A 21,337-nucleotide genomic window follows, 5' to 3' on the forward strand; every position below is an offset into this window, starting at 1 on the left:
AGCTCCTGGCTCATGAGTGTCCACGTGGCATAACAGGAGTGCTGAATAGGTCTGGGGTCCTGGGCTCTAACCCCAACTCTGCAAAGCATTTAGTATTAAAGACCCTCAATGTCCCCCTCTTCCACATAAAATAGTTTTTTCTGCCTGCTTTTCAAGATCTCCTCCAGCTCCAGCCATCATGAGTCTTCGATGCTCAGATGGTTCCAACTGCCATAAGCATGATGGATTTGCTAGGGGTGGAGACCAGAGGCTGGAGACCATGAGATGAGCATGTAAGAACACAGGCCTGGAGTGGAAAGAGGGGAGTGAGTTTGCAAAGTGTCAGCAAAGAAGAAGAAAGCTGGGTGTTAAGGAGATTCTGGTGTTGGTAAGCAAGGTTACACATTTGATTCCTGTTCCATGGCCCAGTTTTCCACACTCTGCCTGACAGGTCCAATGATTCCTAACCAGGATTATGTGATATGTGGAAGGTTTGTAGAGAGAAAGTAGGCCCGAGAGATCACTTCTATGCATTCTGAGATGAAGAAGAATCAGAATACAAACATAAGTTCTGTGACCTTTTCATCATTCCACCAACCTTCCATCTAGATTCCAATTCATAGGTCAGGAGCTATTTTGAAACCAACAGTGGCCTTCATACTTTTAATCTTGTCAGAGTTGTGGAACTGAACAGCTCTCAGTGGGTGAAATTCAGCAAATGAATGTTGGAGGTCTCTGGTTGCAAACAAGGGAGTCTGTGAGTCTGGACAGAAGGAAGTATGTAGGAAGGCTATCAGATAACTCAGAAGGCTGATGGAAAAACAAAAGAAACAAGCTCGAAAATAGCAGGGGACAGGGTGGCACTGCACCTGCAATGAGCCAACATTGATTCTTTTCTTTTCTGTCCTGTGTCCCTCTACTTGTCCTCGTATCTCAGAGTCCCAAGAGAGTCTGATGGATGGAGCATAGGTCCTATGACCCAAGGAGTCATGGGCAGTCTGAGTTCTGTGATGGGATATGAAGACCTCTTTGGTTTCCCCAGCAATCAGGTTGAGAACTTTCTGATTTACTGCTTCCCAAAGACTGCACCCAGTGGGACAGGGGTGTTCTCCCCCAAAGAGATCAAGGGAAATGGATATTGGATGACCATAAACAAGTGCCCATGACAAATGTATGGAAAAGCACTGAAAAATGTATCATTGCAGTGGTAGAAAGACAACAATTCATAGAATTGCTCTCAGCCATGATGTTTGAAGGGACTAAGACCCACAAGGGGATGCCAGTGTGGATATTCTAAGCCCCAGACCAGGCAATCCCATGGCATTCCTTTCTCTGGAATGGCCAAAATTGCTAAGGTTTGTTATCCCAAAAAATGTCATTTAACTCCTCTCCTATCTTCTACTTTATAGTAAAAATAGCTAATATTTACAGGGCAGTTACTATGTGCTGGGCACTCTTCCAATAATTAACATAAATCATCTCATATAATCCCCACAACAATCCTTATTAGGTGATTACTATACTTATCCCATTTTATAGACGAGAAAACCAAGGCATAGATGCTAGCTCATTAGGCTGGCAAAAATTAGAATCAGTATCTAAACCCGGGTAGTCTCGGTTGGAATCATTTAATCCTTCCATGAACAATCCTTCAAAGAGGATGCCCTGGGTACAAGCTTGCCAGAGGGACTTAGGACATAGAGAGGTCTTAATCAGGGGAAACTGGGGCTATTTTGCAGGTGCCTGCAACAGGAAGTAATCATGAGGCCCAAGGAGGAGAAAGAGACTGGGTGGGAGAAGGCAGTTCTTAAAATTCATAAAATAAAACACAAGGATGCAAAGCTTTAAAAACCCTGGAGGATTTCTCTGAAGTGTTGAACTGTGTGGAGAGTCGAAATGGCTGCTAATATCCTCGCGTTCCTACTTCTGCTCCTACCTGGCGAGGGATTTGCATTTCCTGCGGGTTCCCGGGATGGTTTCTATTCCATTCCGAACTCGTCTGTCACGCGGACTGGCCCGTGTGTGCAGCCAGGTGTGGAGACTGAGCACAGCTGGCTCTAATTTGAGGGGCCTTCTGCCATTTGAAGATGACCTCACTCCATTCCCTTGACTTTTTAATATGCAATTCACGCCATTTTTCAAAAATTGGGGTAATGATTTATTGGCTTCTTTTCTTGCATTATCCTGCAGTGTGAGGTTTTTTTGTGTGTGTAAGGGCTTGATAACTGTTCTTGATAGGAGGATTGTAAATGTATCTACTACAGGAGTGATCACTTTATTTCCACCATACTCGCTATATTTTAGTCCTGGCCAAGGAACTCCTTCCCATCATCCTGTGTCTCCCACCTCTACCTTTGACAGGTGAATGTAGAACAAAGGGGTGATGGTTAAGTGGCTTTGGCATGAACAGCTCTGTACCTTGCCTCTGACATTTAGCTGTATGACTCTGGGCAAAACAGGGGACTATACCACATGGTCTATCCCAGCAGCAGCAGCAGGAAATACCCGCTCCCTTGGTCCTTTCTGTCCCTCCTAAGGCAGTGGTACTCTGTACTACCCTGACCACAGCTGATGGGCCAGGGTAGGCATCTGACCTATGAATGTCTGGCATGAAAGGCGAGTGGAAATGAATTAGGCCAATCAGATTCCCTTTCAGAAACCTAAATTGGGAGAGGCACCTGGGTGACTCAGTAGGTTGAGTGTCCAACTTGGGCTCAAGTCATGATCTCTAGGTTGGTGAGTTCAAGCCCATGTGGGGGCTCTGTGCTGACAGCTCAGGGCCTGGAGCCCGTTTCGGATTCTGTATCTCCCTCTCTCTGCCTTCCCTGCTCATACTCTGTCTCTCAAAAATGAATGAACATTAAAATAAAAATAAAAAGGAAAAAAAAAGAAACCTAAACTGGGATAAAGCAGCAGCTTTAATCACAGCAGCTGGGTCTCAGTGGGCAGTGGTGAAACCTGGCAGGGAAGCCCCAGATCATCTTTTAATTTCCATTTTTGAGAGAGGGAGAGAGACAGAGCGTGAGTGGGGGAAGGGCAGAGAGAGAGGGAGACACAGAATCGGAAGCAGGCTCCAGGCTCTAAGCTGTCAGCACAGAGCCTGATGTGGGGCTCGTACTCACAGACCGTGAGACCATGAGCTGAGCTGAAGTTGGATGCTTAACTAACTGAGCCACCCAGGTGCCCCTTAGATCTTTTTTTTTTTTTAATGTTTAATTTATTTTGGGGAGGGAGCAACAGAGCTCAAGCAGGGGAGGGGTAGAGAGAGAGAGGGAGACACAGAATCCAGAGCAGGCTCCAGGCTCTGAGCTGTCAGCATAGAGCCTCACACGGGGCTTGGACTCACCAACCAGGAAATCATGACCTGAGCTTAAGTTGGACGCTTAACCGACTGAGCCACCCGGGTGCCCCTTAGACCATCTTTTTATCAGATGACAGAATACCTGGTCCTAGAGCTACCTTAAATCCACAGCTCATCTCCAGGGTGCGGGGACACAATGGTCTCTGTGTTAGAATGTTGGGGGGCACCTCTCCATCTGATTATAAATGAAAACAGGAGGCTGCAGCCATGTTTGCCCGGGAGGGGAGGGGATGGAGGAGGCAGTCCACTCATGTCGGTGGGGAAAGAAACCTTTACACAGCTCTCCTCCCCTCGTGGGGGCTCGTGGGGAAGGGATAAAGAAAATCAGGGAAGAAAGAGACGCCTCTGGTAGTTCTTCAGTCCCCTTTCAACGTGTGTGCTCAGCAGATACTCTGTTTAGCAGAGTATTATTGGGGTAGGGGCTGCCTGGGGAGGCCCAGACCCCAGTGACAGAGGAAATTAAACTTCTCGGCACGATGTGGAGGAGGAGTTTGGAGGAGGCACAGAAAAGACCCCCAAAGTGGAATCAGGGCGTGTTGGGAGCGCCTCCCCAAATGTCCAGGAGGCTGCAGGCTGTCAAGAGAGGTATACAGGGGAAGTTCCTGATGATGGACACCTAGAAGATTTTTAAGACAATAAAAATATTGAGTCAAACAGTTTGCATTCCTGTGAGGTAAACACCTTTTACCATCCAGCACATTCAGTAAAATAGCACAAAATATCCATTAAGAAAATACCCCAGAAGACAGAGTGCCTGGGGGTTTCTGGATCCCTCAATGAACACCCACTGCTTGAGGAGCTGGGGTGAGCCTCTTGTTTCTAGAACCAGAAGAGTCTGCTACAGAACATTTCCTGCAGCACGTCACAAGGACTGGGGTGTGGGGTGCACGGAGTGCCCAGCATGGTGCCTGGCGCGGGGAGGGGTGCAGCCCATAGCATCACACAGAAGCTAATCGGCACCCACCCCCAAGTGCCCACTGGGTGGAACACGCAGCAAAGATGGAAACAGAGACAGGACTTCCTGTTGGGCTGACAGCCACAGCCTTGTTGATCCAAGGGCTGAGGGGACACAGGCATTTGTCAGGAGAAAATGAAATGGCCCGGAGGCAGCTTCATCAGGTGATAAATGCCTTGAAGGGACCACAGTATCACCTGAAAGACAAATGAGCTCTGGATTTTGTGTGGCCCAAGCTTCCCAGTCCCACCAGCTCTCATCACAGGCATGGAAGTAACCTGTGCTACCATGGGGACAACCCCCATTTACTCCATTTACTCCCAAGGACCCTCTCCCTTTGCACAGTTCCCTTCGGCCGTTTTCTGGGAGGCCACAAGGGTAGTCACACATGAGCTCCTGGACAACCCCATTCAGTTCCTGCAGGGTGTGTGACGGCCTCCCCACTTGTGCCTACCACCGGCATCTCTCAGCATGGCCGTCGATGCCCGGTACATCTCGAGGGCCCAAAGCTCTGAGCCACTGTTCAGAGCTGAGTGTTGAAGCTCATGCTCTTTGACCTCAGCTCTCAGGACAACTAAGATGAAAGGCTGTCAAGGCAGGGCATAAGGGAGCAAGCTTTCATACTGCTAGTGAGTTTGGTCCAAGGATCACAACATAAACTCATTTCCCTACAAGAGAAACGTACTGTTCACGTATTCGGTCATCGAAAACAAAAACAAAAGCAAACAAACCCCCACGTGTTCCAAGGACTTGGACATTTTCACATTGAACTTGGCATCTCCAATCTAACTTTTGTGAGGGGCACTCTGGGTCTCTTGTAATAATCTGTGTCCTGTCTGGGACACAAACTGTTATCTGTTCACTAGATGATTTCCACCTCATCTGGACTTCACTTCCCAGCCTCCTTTGCAGTTAGGTGTGGCCATGTGACAGTTCAGATCAAAGGAATGTGGGCAGAAGTGACATGTGCCACTTCCAGGCTGGCCCATGGAAATCTCCCACGTGTGATCCTCTGTGCTCTTCAGCCCCTCCAGTCAGCTTCATGAGGACAAGCATGGCGACCCTGGAAGTGACATGTTGAAGACAGCAAGGCCATAAGACGGCAGGGTCCTGGGCCCAAGAATCAGTGCCTAGAGGAGAGCCAGCCTGCCAAGCACAACACCCACTTTGGACTTTCCATCATGTTTGAGCCCCATATATCATGTTTCTTTGTTACAGCAGCTAGCATTCCCTTAAGTAAAGCCAACTGGAAGATCTATGTGACCATTAGGGAAAATGTTGTCCTGTTCTGAAACTTGGAAACTTAGATGTGTTTGTGGTATCTGCTTCCTTTCTTAAAGCTGCACAAACAAACTTGATTTTGTCAAATACTAAAAATCAATATACGGTGCTAAACGCATGGAGAGGAACAGCAAGACCTGCTTCAACAGCTTAGGATAAAAAGGGAGTCACGTCTCTACTGAATTTCTAGTTACATGTCTACAGCTTTTATCAGCAGGAAGTTCAGTATGTCCATCTTGAGGCCTCCCCAACCCATATCTGACACCAGGCAGAGAATCACTGCCGTCTTTGCCTCTGATGCTACCACCCATGGTCACTGCTAACAAAGGGTCCCCAAATCTGCAGGATGCTATGGACCGCTGCAGTGATGCCCCTGCTTATCCTGACCCTGGTCTGAGCTCCAAGGCCTCAGTTTGTTTGGGTCATCTTCATGAGCTTGGGACTCTGCCCAAACCGCCATGCCAGCAGGGTGGCTGAGTGGGGGACTGCCAGCCTCAGCCCACACTGTGCACGGAGCAGCACGGCCCTGTCAGCATAGCAACCTTGGCCAGAGTCCGCTAGATGACCCCACGGGCCTGCCTAGCTTCGAATCTCAGGGAGAAGGGGCTCGGGTCTCAGTTCTTTCCTCCCCGGAGGCTCTTGGTTTGCATGTGCCAGAACTCTGCACGCCAGGGAGGCCAGCACCTGCTAAGCCTGTTCTTCACTGACCCCCACCTGGAAAATGAGAGCCCACTCTCCTTCCATTGCAAAACAAAGGGGCCACCCAGTGACTCTCAACAGATCCAGATCGACTCTAAGATGTCCTTCTGTTTCGGCTTGTTCAAAAAAGCAGCTGGGAGCTTTTTCTTCTCTATTAAAAAAAAAAATTGCTGCTTATTACATTGAGTTGAAGGGAATAGATGATGAGCCCCTGGGAAGATATTAATTTCTATTTTGTTACAAAAACATCCAAGCAGACTGCTGAGAATCTGATCCCCTCATTTTGCTTGTAAAACATGTTTTATATTAGTTCATGCTTTTTTCCAGAGTATATTAATTTGCATTCGCTCCTTCTTAGAATTTGGCTAATGGCTTATTAATTTTTTTTAAGACTGTCTATAAAGGAACTTTCCCTTCAAATAACCATAGTATTAAATCCTCTAAAGAACCAGCCCGAAAAGAACTTGTGAGCCCAGCATAGCCAGTCTCCCCGCTCTGTGCCCGCATTTGTCACCTGTGACTGGGGTGACTTCACCCAGCCAGTGGTATCCGATCCCCAAATGCTCTGTCCTGAGGGCAGGCAAAACCAAGAACTTGTCCTTTTCTCACTCAAGATGAAATTCAATTTCTTCTTAAAATTAAAAACAAGATAAGACAGAGGAAAAGGAGGACCGTTAAGCAGTGTAGGACCACATGGATTTATGAAGAAGGGGTGTAAGGCCCACGATAGGGTGCACTTGCCTCAAGTTGTGTGCCTCCCTCTCCCTGGCTGCAGGGTCTGCTGGGCGCTTTCCTGATTTTGAGCATTCTCTATTCCACCCCAAGTACTTCTGATACTGATTAGGGCGAGAACTCCCGTCAGGATCCACGGCCAGTGGGTGGCCACAGGGCTAACTGAACCCCCTTCCCCAAGCCCACTTGCCCCCAGGCATCTGATGGGAAGGAAGAGCGGACTGCCTGGAGAAGCCAGGCCCCTTCCTCCATCCTGTCCCACTTTGCCCCACTCTGCAGAAGGGTCATTTCCTTCCACGTGCTATTGATTAAGTTTATCAATTCTCTCTCTTCTTCCTCCATTTTGTTTAAATTTATTACTTCCTTTTTCTCCTTTCTCTTGGTTTGTAACTTAAAGGGAACAAAGTTCATCAGGTATGGACTTGATTTATTGTTTCTCTTTTTTTCCTCTCCATAATATAAGCCCTGGGAGCAATAAATCTCCTCTAAGTACTGCATTGGCAGCATCCCAGAAATTGAGATATGTCACTTCCATGGTTTTGTTCTTTAAATATTCTGTAGAGTCCTAAATGTCTTCCCTAACGAAAGGTTTATTTAAGAAAGGATCTGCTCTGCTGAACACAATAAGAAACAGCTGAAAAAGAGGTTCAGCTAGAGGAAGGGAAAGGCAAGAGATAGAATGATCATTTGTTGATAATGTGATTTTATTCCTAAAATTACCAGATGAAAAATTCTTAGGACTAATAATAGTTTACTTAAAGTGAATGGATACCAAATACTTCACAAATCAATTCCTTTCCTCTATACTAATAATCAGAAGGCAAAAGGGTGGGGGAACAGTAAAAGTACATACACTATAGCAACTGTAATAATATACCCTAAAATTAGTTTAACAATAAATGTGCAGAAACTATATAAAAACTGAGAGTTACAAAACAAGAAAGTAAAAATGCATGCCATGTTCATGGTAAAACTCAATGTTGTAATGATTTGAATCTTTTCAAGTTGACTGTATAATGTCAATCAAAATATCAATGGAAATTTTTAGGAAAAGTGCCCAAATGATTCTGAAGCACATCTGGAAAACTCAGACACAACTCCCACCAGGTCTCCTCCTGGGGAGGAGAAGGTCTGGGCTGGGAGAGTTGGGCATAAATGGCAGGGGTGGGAGGCAGGTAGGGACAGGGCAGTGGCCACTACCAGGCCTTACAATCCCTGAGCTTTGAAAGTGGTCCCAGTTGTTAACTCCCAGACGTGACTTTAGGCATTTCCCACTGAGGAAGACGCATTTCCAAAAATATTTACTGAGCATCAGGCTGCAAAGGGAGCAAGCATACTCTTGGTGAAATTGGCTGTTCTGTTGTGTAGCGCTCTGACTCTTCTGTTCGTGTTGGAGGGCCATGTATCTTCTAAGAGCCATAAAAAGAAACCTTCAGTGGCAGATAAACTTTAGAGTGTCATTCAGTGACAAAGATAAGGTAGTTTCTCGATGACAATGTTGAAGTATAAGTGGAGTATTATTTGCCCATATAAATTATGGCTGAGGCCGGGTTAATTTTTCCAAAGGTTATATATGGATGAGAAAAAGGGTGTTAGCATTTTTATGAGGTCATGGAATGTCAGGACTGACTAATGTTTCTGAATAAGTATCTCATGCACGGAACTTAATCCTCTCCCAGCTCCCTCGTAGAGGAAAGCCCAAACGGTCGGACAGCCACCTATGATCTGCCATTCCTGCGTTAGAGCACTTGCTAAAAAACTTACTTTGCAATGTGGAGGCCATGGACTCATTCTTCAGGGCAGAGAATGACTGATCACCACCCTCCTGTCTCTTTGGGATGCTTGACCAGTGAGAAGTGCACATGCCTGTAGCCATACTTATTGATTTCATAGGATCATAGTCACTCTGCAGGCCCCATACCCAGAGGCCCTGCTGTAGAGGTAGATTAATTATAGATTCGTGTTTGATGGTACTCCTTGGGGCTTACAATAAGGCTTCTTCCAACTCTCCAAAAATGTGCAAGAAGGGGAGAAAAGATTGCCCTCCAAGAGTGATCAAAAAGAGGCTTGTAAGAATACCCAGTTAGGACTCCACCTGACCTATGTCTGACCACCACCCTCCCCCACAGAAAGAATGGCTTATATTTGTGTTAGGCTTCTGTGTGGACATGATTCCCATTCTCTCGGTATATACCTAGGAGTGAAATTGCTGGGTCAAATGGTAACTCTGTGTTGAACTTCTTGAGGAACGACCAGACCATTTTCCAAAGTGGCTGCACCATTTTACATGACTACTAGCAATGTACGAGGGCTCCAATTCTCCACATTCTTACCAACGCTGTTTTTCGGTCTTTTTGATTATAACAATTTTAGTGGGTGTGGAGTGGTATCTCACTGTGGTTTTGATGTGCATTTCCCTGGTAAACGATGTCGAGCATCTTTTCACGTGTATTGGCCTTTGTATATCTCTTTGAAAAATATCTATTTGGATCCTTTGCCCAGTTTTTAATTGGTGAGAGGCTATTTTCCCCCCTCCTGACACCAGATACACGGTATCTTTCCCAACTTCACTTCTTCAACTCTCCAGCGCCAACTGGGTGTCCAACAATTAATCCTATTCTAACACTGCCTGGAGTTAGCACCAGACTCCACAGGTTTAAGAGCTCAGTCCCACAAGAGTGCCTCCGCTTCAGAAGCCACCTGCAAGTATTAGGTCCCCAGGTTACCTACACGTCTGTCCAACTTGGCTAAAAGTCAGGGGTTCCCACCCACCCCAGGTTCAATAATTTGCTAGGACAACTCATAAAGGTCAGAAAAACTCCAATGAGTCCTGAGCATAGACGCCTCGGTCCTCATGGAGTTGGGCTGTGCCACCCTCCTGACATATGGATGCGTTGGCCTACTCAGAAGCTCTCCAAACCCTGTCATTTAGGGGTTCTCGTGGAGGTTTCATTATGTAGGCATGACGGTGCCATTGGTGATTATCACAATCTCTAGCCCCTCTCCCCTCCCTCGAGGGTGGGGGGTAGGGTTGAAAGTTCCAAGCTTCTAAACAAGGCTTGGACTTTCTGGGAACCAGTCCCTGTCCTAAAGATACCAAGAGGTGGGCCCCTCTTCCAGTTTCCTCCCTTGCCTCCCCCCTTCTCCCTCCTCCCTCTCACACACACACCCCCCTTTGGGCCTCCTTTCTATGACTCCATTTTCTCTGCTGCCACCAGGGGCCAGGGTCTCCTGTGGGGAGCCCAGCCGGTACCCAGGTCTCCCTTCAGGGCTGGGGTGAGCCTCCAGGAGAGCCAGGAGGGGAGAGATGGGAGAGGGTTGGGGCAGAGGGAGCAGCGAGCCCACCGAGTTTGGGGGGGCAGTAATCAGATGGGGGGGGCAGTAATCAGGCAGGGGGAGGGGAGGAGCAGGGAGGAGGCCTCAGGGCCCCCCCCCCACAACTATGGAAGAGCAGCTGCTGGGGCCTCCCCCTCCAGGTGGGGGCTGGGGGCGCCTGGGATTGGTGGGTGGGGAGCCTGGGGACCCTGATGAGCCTCCTAGTGGCAGAGACCCTGGTGCGGGGAGGGAGGGGGTCCCGGGAGGTCGAGGGAAGCAAGACATCAGGGACTTTCTGCAGCAGATAATGACCATAACCGACCAGAGCCTGGACGAGGCCCAGGCCAAGAAACACGCCCTCACCTGCCACCACATGAAGCCTGCTCTTTAGTGTCCTGCGTGGAACCAAGGAGAAAACCAGCCTCGGCATTCGAAGCTCCCAGAGCCGGTGGGCCCACAGTGGATGCGCCCAGACAACATGCTTCTGGCATGGGTGTGGCTGGGCCTGAGAAAAGAGGGGGCTCAGCAGCAGCAGTGTCCCCCTACAACTCCATCCAACACTTGGGCTATGGCAGCAAACCTGCTCAGATCTGCCACATCTGTCATCGGGAGCTGGAGAAACGTGAGCGGCGGGCATGAATCCAGTTCACAACCACGTCACGAACCTGCTGAGGGAACAGAGCCACACTCGGCCTGTGGCACCCAAGGAGATGGAGCACGTGTCATCCATGGAAAGTTCCACGCCATCCAGATGCAACTCAGGCAGAGCACCCGTGAGGCTGTCATGGCCCCGCGTTCCCACTTCTTGGATGGATGGCAGAAGAAAAGGCTGCAACTTGAGCACACAGGCTACCGAGGTCTCAGTGAGTATTTCTACCGGCATCTGAGTAACCCAGAGCCTAGTGACGAGGCTGAGGAGGAGCTTGCCAAGAAGTGTGGAGGTGTCTCGGGTCTCCAACTGGTTTGGCAGCAAACGGACTGGGTATGAGAAAAATACTGGAAAGTTCCAAGAGGAGGCCAACACCTATGCTGTCAAGACCCCCACGTCAGTCACCCAGGGGGTCCACAGCCACACCAGCTCCCAGATACCCCCCTTCTCTGCAGGCTCTGGTGGCTCTTTCAATCTCTCAAGATCCAGAGACATGTTTTCCGGGGATGCCTGGGCTCAACGGAGATTTCTACTCTGCTTCCCAGTGGAATCACTCCGGCACTCAGTGGGGTCAGGGGGCTACAGGGATGACCTTGGGGGAGGCCAGATGTACAGCCCTCAGCAAGTAAGGGCAAACGGTGGCTGGCAGGAGGCTGTAAGCCCATCCACAGTGGTGTCCCCAACAGAGGGGCCGGGGAGCATTCACTCTGACACCTCCAACTGATCTTGCCCTCAGGGCCACAGGGGTGGGGGCTCACAAAACGACTTTTGAAGAGGACACAGGCATCCAGAGGACAAACCCCAGACACAGGAGAAGCACAAGACAGAGAAGGGAGAATGGGGTCATCCGTTCCCCAATCAGACTCTCTCAGTGCTGGGGGTGCTGTGCTGACTACGTGGCAGGGAGAATGGGCTCCCCTAAGGGGAGAGTGGGGTCTGTTGTCTCCTTTTTTCAAGTCTTTTTCTCTTTCTCTCACAAATACCCAGAATCCCATTGTTCAGATCCCTTTCCCTTCTTCCTGTCCCCCAACCCCAAACCATATTCCATTTCTCTCTCCCTCTCTCTCTCTCTCCGCAGCCCCCCCCCCACTCTTCCTCCCCAACCTTATCTGCCTATCTGCTCTGGGATCTGTGGAGAAGCCAGCCCTGCCTGACCAGAGATGCCAAAACTGCAGACACACCTTCTGGACAGAGGACATGGGCCACAAACCCTGTGTCTCCCCACCCCCTACCCCTCCAGATGGCTTTATTACCTCATATGCAGCTCATCTTAAACCAACAGAATCGCTCAGTGGACTAGGGGAAAAAAAAGATACCTAGAGGTGGATGAAGAGTCACCCCATTAGAACAAAAGAGGCTCCTGTCACACTTATCACTCAGGAAATCCCAAGGGTTTTAGGAGCTCTGTGCCAGGAACTAAAAACAAGGACCAAATACCTTTCGTGTTATACCACAATTAAGTTATTTGCCTTTTTGTTATTGAGTTATGAGTTCTGTACGCAATCTAGATTATCAGTTCCTTATCAGATGTATAATTTCTCCCATTCAGTAGGCTGTCTTTTAACTTTCTTGTTGGTGTCTTTAGCGCAAAACATTCAATTTTGATGAAGTCCAATTTACCTGTTTTTTGTCTTAGTTTCTTACGCTTTTGGTATCATATCTAAGATGCCATTACCACATCCGAGGTGACAAGATTTATCCTTATTTTCTTCTAAGAATTTTATGGTTTTAGCCCTTATATTTAGGTCTAAGATTCATATGGGGCTAATCTATCTAATGTGAGACACATCCACAACTTCAATTTTTTTGCAGGTGGATATCCAGTTGTCCCAGTGCCGTTTGTTAAAAACCCTATTCTGGGAGAACCCCTCTACTTGCTAGACGGGATGCTGCCTGATTCTAAAGCCAATTAAGATCTTCAAAACAAACCAACGAACACGAACACACACACACACACACACACACACACACACACACACACACAGCGCCACACTATTCTTTCCCCCATGGATTGTCTTGGCACCCTTGTTAAAAATCAGTTTGACTACAAATGTGAGGTTTATTCCTGGACTCTGAAATCTATTCCATTGATCAATGTGTCTATCTTTGTGCCACTACCACATTGTCTTAATCACGTTTTTTTCTTTCTTTTTTAGTAAATTCTGAAATTATAAAGTCCTCCAAATTTCTTCTTTTTCAAGATATTTTTGGTGTTCTTGGCCTCTTGAGTTCCCTACGAATTTTAGGATCAGTTTGTCAATTTCTGCAAAGAAGCCAGCTGGAATTCTGACAGAGATCACATTGAGTCTATAGATCAATTTGGGGAGTATTACCAGTTTAATAATATTAAGCCTTTTGATTCATAAACAGGATGTCTTTGCATTTATTTGGGATTTTTAAATTTAACATTTTGCGATTTTAAGACTGTAAGTTTTACACTTCCATTGTCAAAGTTATTCATTTCATTCCTTTTGGTGTTACTGCAAATGAAAATTTTTTTTTAATGTTTGTTTATTTTTGAGAGAGATAGAGAGACAGAGTGTGAGCAGGTGAGGGGAAAAGAGAAAGGGAGACACAGAATCCGAAGCAAGTTCCAGGCTCTGAGTTGTCAGCACAGAGCCCGACGCGGGGCTTGAACCCACGGAGTGTGAGATCATGACCTGAGCTGAAGTCGGAGGCTTAACCAACTGAACCACCCAGGTGCCCCTGAAATTGTTTTCTTAATTTCATTTTTAGATTATGCATTATAAGTATATAGAAATTCAACTGATTTTTTATATTAATCTTGTATCCTGCAACCTTGTTGAATTTATTAGTTCTAATAATTCTTTTTAAAAAACACTGTATACTAAAATGACAGAAGTTAGGAACTCTTCCTCAAACCACTTCATTCCAAAAGTTCAGAGAACTAATCTCACATTAAAAAAAAAACAAAAAAGAGGAACACAAAGTATCAATGTAAAAGTCCCACCCAAAGTATCTATATGAAAAAAAAGATAAGCAGAACATCCATACAGACTAGTAAGTGAAACGATACCAAATATTCCAAGTCAAGAAAAAAAACATTACAAAAGTCAGAGTTAGAAAAACTCAGAAGTGAGAGCACAGCACTTAGGATAGATTTAGAAATAAAAGAAACAATAATTTCAGATATGAAGTCTAAATTAGAAGAAATACAAGAGCAAATCAGATGATGCCTCATGAGACATAAAATGTGAAAAGTAGGAATTTTTTAAATCAAAAAAGAAAAGCATACATAAAGGAGTTCAAGAGAAAATGACAAATACTGGAAGTATGCAAAGAAGTCCCTGAAAATGAAACTCATAACAAGGGAACATAATACTAAAAACAATAAAAATTAAATTAAAAATTAAAAATTAAAAATAAAAGAGCATGGCAGAGATTTGATATTACATTGCATTAGTCAGGATCCACTTAGAAGAAAGAAACCACAAAGGGGGACACCTGGGTGGCTCAGTTGGTTGGGCGTCTGACTTCAGCTCAGGTCATGATCTCGTGGTTCGTGAGTTTGGGTCCTGAGTTGGGCTCTATGCTGACAGCTCTGAGCCTGGAGCTGATTCGGATTCTGTGTCTCCCTCTCTCTCTGTGCTCCTCCCCTGCTCACACTCTTGTCTCTCTCTCTCTCTCTCTCTCAAAAATGAACATTAAAAAAAAATTAAAAAAGAAAGAAAAAAGAAATCACAAAGGAATCTGAGTAGGAAAAGTTTTATATAAAGGGTTACTAACTGTAACAGGAGGCTGGAATAATGGAGGAATGACCAGTAAAGATTAAAAGGAACTTTAAAGAACACGGAAGTAGTAAAGCTTCTACACCTAGGGCTGAGACAGAGGAACCAAGAAAAGGGCCTCCTTCCTCAGGGTTGGTACCAAGACCCTGGTAGAAGACACAGCTGTGACTCACTGGATGGTGGCCTGAAACCACCCAAGGGGATGCCAAGGGAAGCTTTCCAGGGGTGGCGCCCTGTAATGCTGACCACCAGGCTCTGCTGGAGCTAGCTCCGGGAACTGCAGACACTGCATGAGCCTGGTGCAAGAGGCACCCTAGAGTCAAGAAGAGAAACCCCTTCCTCCTCCAGTGCCCCTACAGTGCCCTCTACTGACAAAGTTCAACACTGGGCCAAGTCACAAAGGGGAACTAACTATCCGGTTTAGCTCCATTATTGCAGAGCGGACAGTGAAGATGGCTTTGGAAGCTGAGACACTATAGATTAATAACTGGTGCCTATATATTAAAAAAGAATACAATATGCCTGAGAAAACTGACTCAGAATGAGCAACACCAAGACATATTTTAGTAAATTTACTGGATATTAAGAGGTAGAGGGGATCCTTTAATAATGGAAGTGAAAAAGTGACTCACAAAGGAAAGAAAATTAGATTATCATCAGACTTTTCAACAGCACTTCTTTGTATGAGAAAAAAAAAAATGGTGTGACCTATCTAAGGCAAAAGTCTGAGCCAAGGATCTTATATTCAAGAAAACTGACCTTCAAATATAAAAGGTACGAACTGTAATCAATGTACAAGAACTCAGGGAATATTGTTCCCGTGAGCATTTCCTGAAGAATTTACTAGAGAACAAGCCTCAGACTGCCAAAATTACTAGCTATATCAGCAGAAGAACTAGCAGAGAGCATTAAATACATAATTACTTGTAGAACCAAAACTGTATGATATTTAAAAGAGAGGATATGGTATATGAAAGCTATATGCTCTATTGATGTAAATACAGAACAGCTAGGGGTGCCTGGGTGGCTCAGTTGTTTAAGTGACCCGACTCCCGATTTCCTCTCAGGTCATGATCCCAGGGTTAGGATCAAGCGCATCAGGCTCCATGCTGAGCATGGAGCCTACTTGGGATCTCTCTCTCTCTGACCCTTCCCCCCTTGCACTCTCTTCCTCTCTCTCTCTCTCTCTCTCTCTCTCTCTCTCTCTCTCTCGGAATAAATAAATGAATATTTTATTTAAAAATACAGGGGGGTGCCGGGGTGGCTCAGTTGGTTAAGCGTCCGACTTCAGCTCAGGTCATGATCTCACAGTTTGTGAACTCAAGCCCCATATTGGGTCTGTGCTGACAGCTCAGAACCTGGAGCCTGCTTTGTTTCCCTCTCTCTCTGTCCCTCCCACACTTGCACTCCATCTCCCTCTCTCCCTCTCTCTCTCAAAAATAATCATTAAAAAAATTTTTTTAATACAGAACAGCAATAAAAATTAGGGTGAGAACCTTTTTTTTTTTAATATGGAACACTTCACAAATTTTGTATGTCACCCTTGCACAGGGGCCATGCTAATCTTCTCTGTATCATTCCAATTTTAGCATATGTGCTGCAAGAATGAGCACGAGAACTTTCAAACTCTTCTCAGTTATCATTCTGGTGGTAGCAGCATTAGTATTGATATTCCCTGTTGTGTGTGTAATGTAGCCTAAAACAAGTGAGTAATTATGAGCTATTTTAACTATCATCCCCCGTGTCCTAAAAATCAAGATTCTCAGTGTGGAAGAAAGAAGAGACAGCTGTAATTTTTTCAAAGATTAAATTAAAAAAAATCTATAGTCCTGAAACTTAACTGGAAAAACAGTATGAACGTATGACGTTTTCAATCTATCATTTTATCTATATCGAATAGCTCTGTCCGTTGAAAAGGCCTGGAAACAATGACTAATTCATAGCAGCTAGTATCCCTGGAGTCCACACTGTGGTCATAAAATGCCATTTCCCACTGAAAGCCAGAGCTGCATGGAGAAATGACTGACTGCAGGTCAGAAGAGGAAATACAAACGAAGTCTAGAACATCTTGACATAAACGACAGCACACACGCCATCACAGACAGGCTCATGGAGCCCAGGGTAGCGTCAAAAGAACACCGAAGCCAATTCACAAGGGTTCCCACTGGCCAAAGACAGGACAATTTGAGCTTCGAACATAGTACCAATGGCAACAAACTGAAACTCACCAGGTTTATTTAAATCCGTGAACTCATAATGATAATGAAAAAGTGAACTGGTCACCTCCAGAGGATAAGGAACCAGTTTATTATTTTGCAAACTGATAAACACAAGGAATAAAGGCATTTATCCTGCCTCTTCTACATGAGCTATACCACTGGGTAACCTCATGGTAGATGAAAGGAAGCATCTGTTTATAAAGAATTCCAGCAAATAAATGAAAAAGAAATGATGGAATTAAAATATCATCATTTTGTAGTGGTGGCTTCTTCTCATTACCTCATGTAAAACACTGGAACAGTCTCATCAACGTTGCCATCATCTGTTTAACATTCTCAAGGTATTTTCTCAAAGCCTATTTACTTATAAATTGTGTGGAATGACAAAATTAATAAGCAATAAAATGTGAATCATACCACAATGAAAACGATATATGCCACCATTTTGGACCCCCAGGGAATTAAGGATCTAGGGACTGAGCATCCATAGCTATGAACACCACCAAAGGAGAGACAGCCTGACATTATGTGGCCCCTGATGAAGGAACACATCACCACCTAGAGTCTTGCCAGAAGACAGAAGCTGAGTCTGATCAAGCTTCTCAATCCAGCTGACAATGCGTGCGGCACAGGCAAAGGGGAACGGAGCGTGCTGAAATGTCCCATGCGTGGGCGGCAAACAAACCCTGCACTGTGGGAAATGCTACAGTCAGATGGCCTGGATTCAACAGACAAAATGAAAGGAAAAAGATGAGAGGGGACTCGAAACATGAAAAGGAGGTAAATAAAGATACATTTTTAAAAGTGGGCAAGACAGAGCCATCATTTCTAAAGATGCACACTTGGACGCTAAGACCATAAACATAAGTAAGTGATTACTACAGAAGCCAGGCAGTGGTTACTCCTGGCGGGGGGGTATGACTGTGACTTGGACAGGGAACATGAAGGCGTTTCTGGGGTGGCTGCAACATTCCACCTCTTGGGTTACAAAAGCATTTGGGGTGTTTGCCTTATACTTCATGAAGCTCTTTGTTTTGTGTATTTTTCTGTATCTCTATTCCAAAACAAATGTTGTAAGTACAAAGATTTAAAAAGGAGTATTAAAAAATTGATGCACGTGTCACATAACACCATGGTACAAAATAGTGCGCTTTGAGAAATGTTGAGCTTTTCCATAAGCTCGGGTAATGAGAGGCACTAAAAGCCACCTTGCCACAGGAAAGTCTCTCTCAAAGATCTCTGTGCCCATCTGGACTGGGTGGACTTCATGGTGGGGGTAGGGAAGAGTACAGCAGGAAAGTGACGTCCGTACTGGACAGCCTGAGCAGCTGTCCAGTGAACGCAGTGTAGATGGGGTGGGGCAGGGAGGGAGGGCTCCCACCTAAATACATCCTAAGCCGTGCCTAGCAGATGCAGCTGAAACCCAAGACCTTGTCTCAACCACAGCATCTCCTAAGCGGCCCACCGGGCTCCTGCAGACCTGACCAGGCCAGTGGGGACGGCCAGAGATGCCACCACCAGCTTAAAATCTTGAGGCACGTGGAGACCCACAGAACAGGGACTCGGAGGCATGGACCACTATTGTGGTAGAAACCTCCTAGGATATCTGTCCAGCTGTCATCCCCGTTTATGCAAGAACTGCATCCCCATCCCAGTAGACATGCCTGAACTATATGATCCTGTCCTCCCCATCACAGCTGATTTGACCAGAGAGGAACACCCCATGCTGGAGGCAGTAGACCCCTGTGGTTTTACTGTCCAGCATTTATTTCCCCTCCCACTCGCAGCAGCACCTCAATTCTTTTCAGACACTTCCTGTCTCCCATGTGGTCAGGGGATGGGATGATCTTATCTCTAGTTTAAGTTTAAATAAAATATCCCTATATCCAAGTGTTCAAGGAGCAGTTAGGAGTCCAGGCACAAGCCAATCAGTGAATGTCATTCCCTTGGCCCTGTGATTGGTTGAGGGATAGGCACTGAAGCTGGTCCAGTTAGAATGAACCTTACAACTCCTGTAGGAAATGATGAAGTCCCCCCAGTCCCTCACTTCTGTGTCACATGCAGTGAGGATGAAAGGTCCAGGACTGCCGCAGCTTCTGTTGATCTTGAGGGAAGGTGCCTGAGAATAAAGCCAGAACTCAAAAGTATGCAGAGCCATGGACATTCCAGAGAAATGGAGCAAGATTTCTGATGGCACTTTGAGCCTCTGGGACCAGTTCAGTCATTCCTCTGGATTTTATTACATGAACCATTATTCCTCCCTTTTTTTTTTTTTTTTTTTTTTTTTTTTTGAGAAAGAGAGCATGAGAGTGGGGGAGAGGGAGCATGGGGTAGAGAGAGAGAGGGGGAGACAGAATCTCAGACTCCACACTCAGCACAGAGCTCAACTTGGAGCTCGATCCCACGACCCTGGGGTCATAACCTGAGCTGAAATCAGGAGTTGGATGCTTGGGGCGCCTGGGTGGCTCAGTTAAGTATCCCACTTCAGCTCAGGTCATGATCTTGCGGTTCGTGAGTTCAAGCCCCGTGTCGGTCTCTATGCTGACAGCTCAGAGCCTGGAGCCTACTTCAGATTCTGTGTCTCCCTCTTTCTCTGCCCCTTGTCAGATGCTCAATGCCACCCACGTGCAAACTAGCCTGGTTTGCAACAGATTTTCTGCACTTTGTAATGGTGTGTATGTTAGGAATGTTATGGCTGGAAGTAACAGAAAATGCTACTAACATTTGACTTAAACAAATATAGGTATACTATTGCACAAAACAAGAAGTCCAAAAAATGGTGTCTAGGACTATTCATATAGCTCAGCAATGCCATGCACACACATGAATGCATGTAAAAGTCATGGCATCTGAATAAGGCCTGGATTGTACCAATAGCAATTTCCTAGTTTAGATACTGTGCTAAAGTTATGGGAGATGCCAGCACTGGGGGCAACTGGGTGAAAGGTACATGGGGTCTCTACTTTTTGCAACTACTTCTACAGCGGTATTTGTAATTATCTCAAAATTAAGTGTTTTTCAAAAGAAGACATGTAAGTGCATAGATAATTCTGCGTAAGGTTTCAGGGCTTCCTATCTCCCGGAGGCTCATCTAGCTCCTGGAGCAGCATTCACAAGTCCCCTGCCCTTCATAATCCAACTTTCCACAATCATCACCAGGCCATCCCTATTATGCTGCTTCAATTTCTCAGTGAGACTAAGAACAAGACAGCTCAAAGAGAGTGCCTGGCATACACGACAGTGTACTCAACTACCTTTCTGGAGGTTGGGGTGGACATTTGTGCACGTGTGTGTGCATATACACACCCTTACTCTGGCAACAACCTGGGACTCACAGTGCCACAATGACAGGAAAAGTGCCTTCCGCCTAAGGGCTCCTGGATGTCTCCTACCAGACAGAATTCATTTACCACTCTGGGACCTACAGTCTTGGCCTTTAAAAGTCATCATCTTGTTCCAAACCCACCCATACACTTTCAGACAAATCATTCACTTTGGATAGGAAAGTAACCATCTTGTCTGTCTAAGTTCTCCCTGAACCCATTGACGCCAACACCCCCAGGACCCAGGATCTGTCAAAAATAACACTGTTAAGGTTCAGGTTTCAACACCATGTCTTCAGCACCCTGGTGCACTGCTGCACTCTGCTGGTGACTTCTAGGTAGTACTTAGAAATCCTAAAAAAGCAATGGCCCCAATGGAGAAATGAAATAAGGGACAAGAACAAGAAAGTCACAAAAGAAGAAATGCAATGGGATAATCAGCATATAAAAAATATTTACCTTCACTGGTAATTAAAGAAATTCAAACTATAACGTCAAAGAGATACTATTCCCCCTTAATCAGATTGGCTATAATGGAACACAATGGCAAGGTCTAGTACTGTTCAGGGCTTGTCCCACGAGGCACACACAGAAAGTACTCAACACCAGCAGGGCACCCTCTGAAACCACCAGGGCTCGGGCACCTGGTACCCTGTGGTGAAGCTCTGGCTCGCACAGCTGGACAGAGGTAAGTCAGCAAGGCCTTTTGGGGGAGTTTGGTCCTATGTACCAATGACCTTAAAAATTCCAACTACTCTCTCAAACATTTCACCTCTAGGAATGTCTCCTAAAGAAGTCATCAGACAATTGAGTGAAGAAATTATAACCAGAGGAGCCAGTCTTCATATTGCCATGTTCTCAGACAAGATGCCTTCATTCTTCTCCCAGAAGTGAACCAGGCAACCATTTCAAATTTAAACACTGCTCACCCCACCCGCCCGGGGGGGGGGGCCCACACACACAAAACTAGAACCAAGCCTGTGGTTCCTTTGAAGCCAACCCCCAAGAGGCTGTTGCGTGAAACCTTTCCCCACACTCACAGTAATGGGGCTGGTTTTTACCTCTTTTACTCCTT

General features: G+C 46.0%; 1 non-coding gene and 1 pseudogene across 1 annotated transcript; one reads left to right on the top strand and one right to left on the bottom strand.

Moving 5' to 3' along the window:
• The first annotated feature begins 10,392 nt into the window (after positions 1-10,392).
• Positions 10,393-11,794, top strand: LOC121014433 (pre-B-cell leukemia transcription factor 2-like; annotated as a pseudogene).
• A 4,431-nt stretch (positions 11,795-16,225) lies between these two features.
• Positions 16,226-16,333, bottom strand: LOC121014539 (U6 spliceosomal RNA). Its single transcript, XR_005783271.1, has one exon. It is a non-coding gene; the product is annotated as a U6 spliceosomal RNA (small nuclear RNA).
• Between the last annotated feature and the right edge of the window lie 5,004 nt (positions 16,334-21,337).

The sequence above is a fragment of the Herpailurus yagouaroundi genome, unplaced genomic scaffold (genome assembly GCF_014898765.1).
Source record: "Herpailurus yagouaroundi ecotype Mexico unplaced genomic scaffold, PumYag 202, whole genome shotgun sequence".
In the NCBI taxonomy this organism is placed as follows: domain Eukaryota; kingdom Metazoa; phylum Chordata; class Mammalia; order Carnivora; family Felidae; genus Herpailurus; species Herpailurus yagouaroundi.